Raw genomic sequence first — 8,777 nt, forward strand, 5'->3', positions numbered from 1 at the left:
TCAGCAGTTTCTATTGTTCCCAGAAGTGTGTTTCTACTACTGAGTTATGAAGCAGAAAAAATAGAAGTAGTCACATGTTCATCAAAACTCTTAATTTACACTGTCTCCAAAATCAGCACACATCTGAAACCTCATCAATTTCTAAAACAAATTGTACATCACTTCTGACATACCAAAATTGAAGCAGAGCACAGCAGGACTCATCAATTCTCAGCAAAGACTAAACAGCACAGTGAGAGATTTCTAATGCCCATTTAAAGAGTTTTTTGAAATATGTATATAGACACCATTAACTAGCATATTTCATCATGAGTAACTAAAGGCAAACTGCAGTTGTCAAAATCAGAGAACAAGGAACATCTTTGTGATATTTTAATGTTTTATGATAGATTTGTTGCTAGCACACAGCACATTATACCTATCATCTTTCTTATATTTCAGGCCAAATTGTGCCACATAGGTGCTGAACTCCACTGTCATTCTTTGCACCCCTTGAAGTATCAGAAGAAACCTATCCTGCCGCTCTAGGATATAAAAAAATTTCCAGTATCTTGAAATAAAAGTGAAAAAAGGGGGAAAGGAAAAGAGCTATCTCATGGTTTGTGCATGTATCATAAAGAAGAATCTGTAATTTTGATTCAAGCTACTGCCTGTCAGAATCAGATGCAAGTGGAAGTGAAGTTCAGTAGCTCTTCCAAACATTCCCTACTCTTTAAGAAAAAAATCTACCTTAAAATATCAATGGAACAAAAACATATAAAGCACACATATTTAAAATCAGTGCCTCCATAGAATCAGCATCCATTCCCCATTGTCTATACTTTGACATGGGAGGTCACAATTTTCCTTTGGTATTAGCGTTACCTTTAGGTCCTTCAAACACTGATGGAGGAGGCTGAGAAGAAAAAATTTCTGCCTGTTGGAAGTGCTTCAGCAAGACTCAGTCATAAAGACAAAGGATAGTCCTCCTGATGTCCCCCATCTCTTCAACAGCCTCTGGTGCTTGGTCTCCCAAAAGAGGATGTTTCTCTCTTCCAACTATACCCCCATTGGTACAATGCAATTAGTATTTAAGGTTACAGTAATTTTAGGGTTATACTCATATCTGTGAAGTGTCATAAGATGGTGGACAAGATTCTCATCTAACATCTAACCATTTCTGCACCAAAATATAGGGGTTTAAGTCCATATTCTATAGGCAGCCCCGAAAGTCAAGATGGGAGGACACATGTATTTATGTGCTTCAGCAAGTTCAGACTGGATGTAACTTCTCCTATCTGAGATGATCTATTAAACTGAAGATTGTAGTTTTGTTCTATGTGATTAGACTGACAGAAGAAAATAGTAGGACATAGCTATGGTTCATTTGGGCCAGACAGAATATTCTTCTTTTTGGTCCCGGATTGTGTAACCAATTTACATTGATTGTGGAACCTATCCTTCACAGATGTAAGCTGCTTTAAAACTCCCAAAGCCAAAAGAAATCTTTCCATTGACTTCAGTGGTTTTGAGTCCGATTCATACTCTACAGTACAATCTGTATTTCCCCCTCAGATCAATAAAATGCAAAACAAAATATTCACTTTGTAGTGCAATCCATCCTGCTCCAGCTCTGTAGCAGACAAATGAGGTGCCCTTTATTGAAGCTCACAATGAACAAATGAGACTTTCTGCAAGTTTTATATGTTCATCAATGTTCATTACTTCTCAGTTGATTTTCTAAGGTCTGAAATATTCTTCTATCTGCATTTAAAATATCCCCTTACTTTACTTTCTTTGACTGCAATGGCAAGTCTCCTGGCTCTGATTCCAGGCTGAAAGTTCCTTATTTTTTAATGACTATAAGATGAAATAGTGCTAACTGTATTCTTCACTAAAGAAGAGTGGATACCTTATAACTTATCAAGAATTTATAGGCCAGTGGATGAGTTTACTGAATAGAACATCTCTAGCAATAAAAACATTTAAATTAATATTACAGAATATTCACAGAAAACAAAACTTGAATCCAACCTTAGGGCTACATTCTAGAAAACCTTTTTCATGAATTATGTGCAATTAGGGAATGAAAATGGCAAAACCATGAGTCACACAATTTAAATTATCTTAAAATTTCAAAGCTAAGCATTCAGGATGGCTATCTGACTTGCACTTTTCAGACCAACATTTAGTCACAAGAATTGTTAATTAACTATTTTGAAGTATAAGCTGGTTTCCACATTTTCATCCACTGTACAGTTTGTGGAGGCCACTGATGCAACAGGATGTCAGTAAGGAAAATGACAGGTTTCTCTATGAAGTATGTGAACCTTTCAGGAGAGTATGTAGTGGCCTGCAGACAATTAAGTCAGTCACGACAGGTCTCCAAGCATGCGGCTCACACAGCTGTTCCTGCCACAAGTTGAAATATCTGCAAGCATCTTAAAAACTCTCGATACTGCTGCCTGCTGAGGATTGTGTTTCAGCCAGTCGCCTTCCCAGGGGTGCAGAGAGCTCACCTGAGGGAACTATCTGCAAAACACAGGTCTCCTCACCCAGTCCTCCTTTCATTTGCCTGTGACAAATTTCAAATCTTTAAGACCTCGGGGATGTAGTTTCACACTGGCTCCAGGCCTTACCTCATCCTCTGTAGGAACCCTGCTGAAATCGAATGACTCTGGGATTTTTCCTCTCAGGATTAGCTGCTATGACTTCCTGACTGCACAGAAGCACTGATGCTAAAATGTGGGCACATGAGAAGGTGACTAAGCATGTGACCACTGTTTGATGGGAGCTGACTCTTTGGCAATGAAGGAAGATTTAAGCTGACCAGGAGACTACAAGAAAGACATTACAAGGTTGAGCCAAAGCCATTGGGAGCAATGTAGAGGCTAGAAGTACTGCTCAAATAGAATTTAAGCAATTGCTGCATAAATTGTTGGGAGAGCCTCCTGGGCCTGTTAGGAGGTCAGGCTATATCAGAATAACTGATTCTTTTTTCAGACTCTCTGATTTTTGCTTTTTAACATTTTCCAGGGCTTCTGATTCATCTGGCATGGAAAGCAGATATTATTTGGGACTAGCAGCAGCAGTAAAGAAGAGAAAATCTGTCCTCTTAAGGGGCCACAATACAGACTGTGTGTGTGACAATGTCGTGCACTGGCTGCAGCAATGCAGCTGGTTCCAATTCTTCCTTGCCAGCTTGCTGGTGCTCACCTCTGCTGGTTGTTGTTGAAATTGATCTAGGATGAGGATACTTCCCAGCTGCTTCATGTGGTGGATCTCTTCAATGACTCAAATTCATCATAGTCCTGAAAAGATATTGTATGGAAACAACCGAACTTGTGGATATGGGTATGGCGAGCAGGAATAAGAAGCCAAAGGTAAAAGGAGAACTATATGCCATTACATCCTTGGAAACAAATTTTGCCTCAAGAAAACAAAGTAGACCAGAAGCCCATTTTCTATATTTTCTCTTTTAGCCTAAAGGAATATTTTTTCTCCAAATAGTAATTAACTAATACCAAGTAAATGCCAATAAAGGTAGCTAAAATGCTTTTTGGAGCAATCAACCTACACACAAGTCACTGTTTTCTCTTCATCTGGCAATGCTCTATCTAGAAAGACAAACTCAATGCAATCTTAATTATGAAGCTTTGAGTGGAAACTCCACAGTAAAGAGGGACTGGAAATTTTCAGGGGCTCAACTTTGGTGTTGTTTCACTGCTAGCACACTGCAGACCTAGTCTCAGTTGGAATTCCTAGCTATGATAAATATACAAGTGATTGCAAAAGTATTAACTTCAGCAATAATGGTACCCTTATTCTAATTGACCTCAATCCAAGAATACAAGTCCCAAAGATACTAGAGGAAAATTTAAACACAATTTTTTTAAACAGTACTGTTTTGTCCTGAAAATAGACTCCCACAGTTACTAAAAATACATGCAGCATAAGGCTGTGGCATAATGGTCAACAGCTTCTAGCATTGCTTTATGAATCATTTTAGCTATGTCGCTGACTCCTAAAAGTGAAAGCAAATTAACTCTAATTTTACATCATTTTGCTTGGGAAGATTTTTCAATGTAAGGTTTAGAGTTTCTCTTTTTTTTGTTGCTGTTTTTTCTTTTTTGTTTTTCTTTTTAAGCACTGCTGTTTCAGGTTTTGCTGGCAAATAGTGCTGAACTCATTCAGTCTGTTTGCCAGAGTTAAGGTCACTGCAGCTTTAGTTTTACAAAGAACACCATTTTTCTGTTTCTCTGTTAATCTTGGCCTGAAAAGACCACACATTACCCTTCCCAATTGAACAGTTTAGCCTTTGTTCCTTTGTTTGGGTTATACTATTAATCTGCTAGGTCGATAGCAAAAATGTGTGAACTGCGAGTGTGCCAGATGATTGACAGGCAATTAGCAGCTTCTAGAGAACCCTGCTTTGAATTCCACAGATATGTGACTGCATTGGGAGGCAGAGGCTGCTGATCTGACTTTTTTGTAAACTTTTGCTGCAATACTAAAAATGGGACCTTTGAAAGAATCAGTGTAACTATTCTCAGGAGCTCCAGCTGCAGGAGACCCACAAAACTGAGTCAGAGAAGTGAAAGGCTTTACTGTAAGCAAGCAATTAACCTGTATCCATTCAGATCTCTCAGGAAATAAGGTTTGCAAAGCAGCATTAGCTTTAAACTTTACCTGACGAGCAAGAAAGCTTGCTTCAAAACCATTAAAATATAAATTTGAGAACACCTTCTCCTCTAATTGCCATCTTTTGTGGGAAAGATGTGTAGCCCATTAACAATGAAACTTTACTGCTTGCTAGTCATTTGTGAGCTTTTTTTTTTTTTTTTCTCCTGTTCTTAATTCCTTACTAAGATGGCCAGTTACTTTCTCTTCTGTTAAGCTCTGCTAAAAAGTAATACTGTGAACAGCATCCTAGAATGGTTTCCCTATACTATCCATTGATATATATCCTTATTTTTTAAGTTTATACATTGAAAGCATGCATGTGTGTTTGATGGTGTTCCATTTCTCTGCATAGAGAATAAGTCTACGATATGAGAGTTACATATCCTTCCCTGACAGCTTTATAATGTATTTTATTTCCTGCAAAGATTTTGCTGGTGCAAAAAGCTTCATCATCTTCAGTGTGTGAGTGTAAGTCATTTATTACAGAAATGTGCACCAGAGCACTGCCCGCTTACTGACAATTTCAGCATTTTTTCAGTCAGCCTGGTGGACTCAGTCAGCTACCACCAGGAGAGCTGGTTACACTTTTACTTAATCACATTTTACCCATACAAATCTTCACCAAATCAAGCAGGGAAAAATCATATGCTCCTTAGTTTGCAGTTGCTCTGACAGTGTGAGACCAGCTGGCCCTTCAGCAGCCACGATGCTGGACTGCAGCCCGCTCTGATTGGAGAGTTGTTGCCCACAGACTTGCACAGGTGTGAGCATAACTGCATGGAGAGAGGGAGAACTTGTAAGAAAATTGAAACAGCTCCTAGCCCCCCTTGCCACATCTGCTGCAAGAACTTCTTTCGTATAGACACAGGACAGTCGAAACCTTTGGGGTTTAGCTTTTGTCCTTGAGACTCAAGAACTGCAAGCTGCAGATAGCACCATATACTCATTGCCAGTACGAAGGCATGAGCTGAGTGTAGTTCGGATTTGCACTTTCAGTTCCCAAGTGAACTGGCATTTTAAAACCTGGGGCCTAAACCACCACGTTGACAGTCTTACAGCTTTAAAAACAGCCATAAAAATAAGCATGTTAGAATTACAAGATTTTTGGCAAGGAGTATAATGGCATTGTACTTCAATCAGGTAAGGGTTGTTTTCAAAAAAATGGAGTGCAATCTGTTCACACCTAACGCTTCTTAGAATATCTTTGCCTGTTCCTTTTGCAAGTTGCATTATCTTTTCTGTTAAAATGTTCATGTGTTAAAAAAATCAGAATAATTCAATAGTCTTTCTTTTAATCCAACAGCTGCAAAGATTTTCAGATGTTCTGAGGTGAAAAATAGTTTCATCCAGCTAGGAATTCCTATTTCATTACATTACATTAATTCTTTTTGGCTTCCCCTCAAGCAAATTTTATTGATGTATTAATTTGTTTCCAGTTAGGCCTTGGAAATTAGGTATTCTAAACATTTCCATTAGAAATTTTTGATACTAGTTTAACAAGTAATTCATTATACAGCTTTACTGCAGTCATACTTACTTCAAAAGATGATAACCAGGACAAATCCTGAAATAAATGTTTTTTTTTCTTGTAGCCTCAAGGGAAGAAAGGGGAACAGATAGAAACAAAGTTTGTGTGTGTAGGAAGAGAGGCCATATTTTTCAGTTGCTATTCATTTCATCTTTTCTCAGACATTTTTGTTATTGAGCTACCAGCTGATTAGAACTGAAATTAGTCCCCTCAGTCCTGTTATTCCAAGATAAGCATAATGTTCAGACTTGACTTCCTGTTATTTTAACTTCCAAGTGGCTCAAATGTTTTAGCTTTCTTTTTCCTATTGATGAGGAAAATAGATAAGCATTTGAAAGGGGAAAAAAAGAAACCAAAACCTAAAATAGACATAGCAGCTAAGAAATTATTTTACTAGAGTTGATGTTTCACAACCTGAATACATTTAAGTATTTTAAATAACAGTAGTATTATAAAATTCTCTGAGAAAAAACATAACTTGTTTTCAGCTAAAAAAATTCAAGAAAATTACTCTGATTCTGCCCCCTGTGATATTGCCTACAACAACAACCTGGAGACAAAGGTTAGTGTTTAGGCCCACAGCAGCTCTGAGTCATTCAGAAAATATTCCTTAATTTAGGAAGGCATTTATGAATCCATTCATCATTGTTACATGTCAAGGCTCGTCTGCTACTGCAGAAATTGTTTTGTATCCTGCTGTACCGTTATGATTTATCTCAGTTACAGCTAGTTTCATATTGACCAGGAGACACAGCTGTCTGCATCTAATCTTGAACTGGGGCAGGACTGAAGACCATCTCAAATCCCAACATGTCCTGCCCAGCTTAAGTTTCATTGCACAGTGGGCCACATCTCTCTTCAGGATAACATTTTAGTTATGGTGCGCAGTACAGTACACAGAGATGCTCAGAAGGTACCTAGTGACCAAAGGCACCTAGACAGGCAAAAGCGTCGCAGGAAACTTAGTCAGTGGGAAATTGTTCAGGTTCTGAACTGACAAAAGCCTCCAAACCTGCTTTGAAGTCCAGCACCTTTCAGGGAACTGAAGGTAACTCTGTAGATCTTTTGGGAGTCTTGTAGTATTTGTCACCCTTGAAAAGCTTGGCTCTGGGTCTCTTTCTTCTGCAGGAAGGTAATTTAATTCTCCCAGGTGTCTCTCACCTTCAAATGGGACAAGGGCTCCCTGTTTAATCCTCACTTGTGCCCTCCCTCTCTGTTTTTTTCACTCTAAACTCCAAAACCTTATCCACATTAAGCCTGCCTGGTTGACCACAAGGAAAGGTAGTGTCCTTTCAGAAGAGGATTAGATCCCATCCAGTATGCAAAAGGTAAACAGGCAATTCCTCTCCCTGCTGTCCTGTTGTACATCTTTAGTGTGACATAACACACGTGGTACCACTACAGCAACCACGATCAGATACACAAAACAGTTCTGCTGCCTGTCTCAAAACTCACACTTTGGGTGTTTCAGCCACATCTTTGACAGAAAGGTGCCGAATTATTCCTTTCCCCTCATAGGTGAGAGGGAGGAGGCTGCGAGGCAGAAGATCTGCAATGCAGTCAGGAACAAAACTCAACTCAGATACTGCTCCTTAAACACAGAAATCAACATTTATCTGTCCGAGGACACACTTCCACCAAGATGAACCTATCATCAGTGATAACATCCCTGGCTCCTGTCTGCCACAAACACCTGCTGTCTAGCTGTGTGCATTTAGATGTTTTGTTGCAGTGGCAGGCCTAACATATTCAACTCATTCATGTATCAAATCTTACAGTTCAATCGTATAATATCATGGGTCTGAGAAAGCAAATGAAAATGGACTGAGAAAGGAAGGCATGAGAACTATAATAACCAATAGGAGATATCAGATATTGTTGAATACACCTTTTCTGATTTTGCTTTTACAATTCAAAACTTAGTTGAGTACCTGTATTTTACTTACTAACAATTTGTACATTCCTCATAGAAATTACGAGTTTCTCTATCTCAATAAACCAGTCACTCTAAGAGCAGGCAATGGCTTACTGGATTGCAGACCCATTTTATTTATGGCAGGGCAACTATGTAAAAACCATGCCCTTAATGAAACACTGAACTACTGTTTTCCACCTGGTTGCCTGCATCCGGCGTTTCTTCTCACAAATAAAAAAAAAAATGCTATGAGTATTAACCGAACAAAAGAAAATCACAAAACTCAGCCTTCCTGTAGGTTGCAATGCTTGTCACATCAATTCCAGGCAAATACTCGGCTTTCTTTGATACTTGGAAGATTTAAAGTCCTCTTTGAAGCTACTGCCTGTTGGAAATGCCTAGAAATACTGCTTTCCATCAAGAGAGTGTCAGGAAGTCACTAACACAGCAGAAAAATCTTGTCTATCTCCAAAATCCCACAACACCTATACATTTAACACAAAAATGTTCACCTGGGAAGTACTCCTTCAAGGTACAGAAACAAGCAAGCATTACAGGTCACTTTCCACAGGAAAAAAAACCACCAAAATATCAACTTTAAAGAACATTTTGTAAAGTCCCAAAGAGTTTTGCCTTGGCTGTTTGCCCAAGTTTGTGAACTGCAGTTTTCAC

The sequence above is a fragment of the Merops nubicus genome, unplaced genomic scaffold, assembly GCF_000691845.1.
Source record: "Merops nubicus isolate BGI_N331 unplaced genomic scaffold, ASM69184v1 scaffold28867, whole genome shotgun sequence".
Taxonomy (NCBI): Eukaryota; Metazoa; Chordata; class Aves; order Coraciiformes; family Meropidae; genus Merops; species Merops nubicus.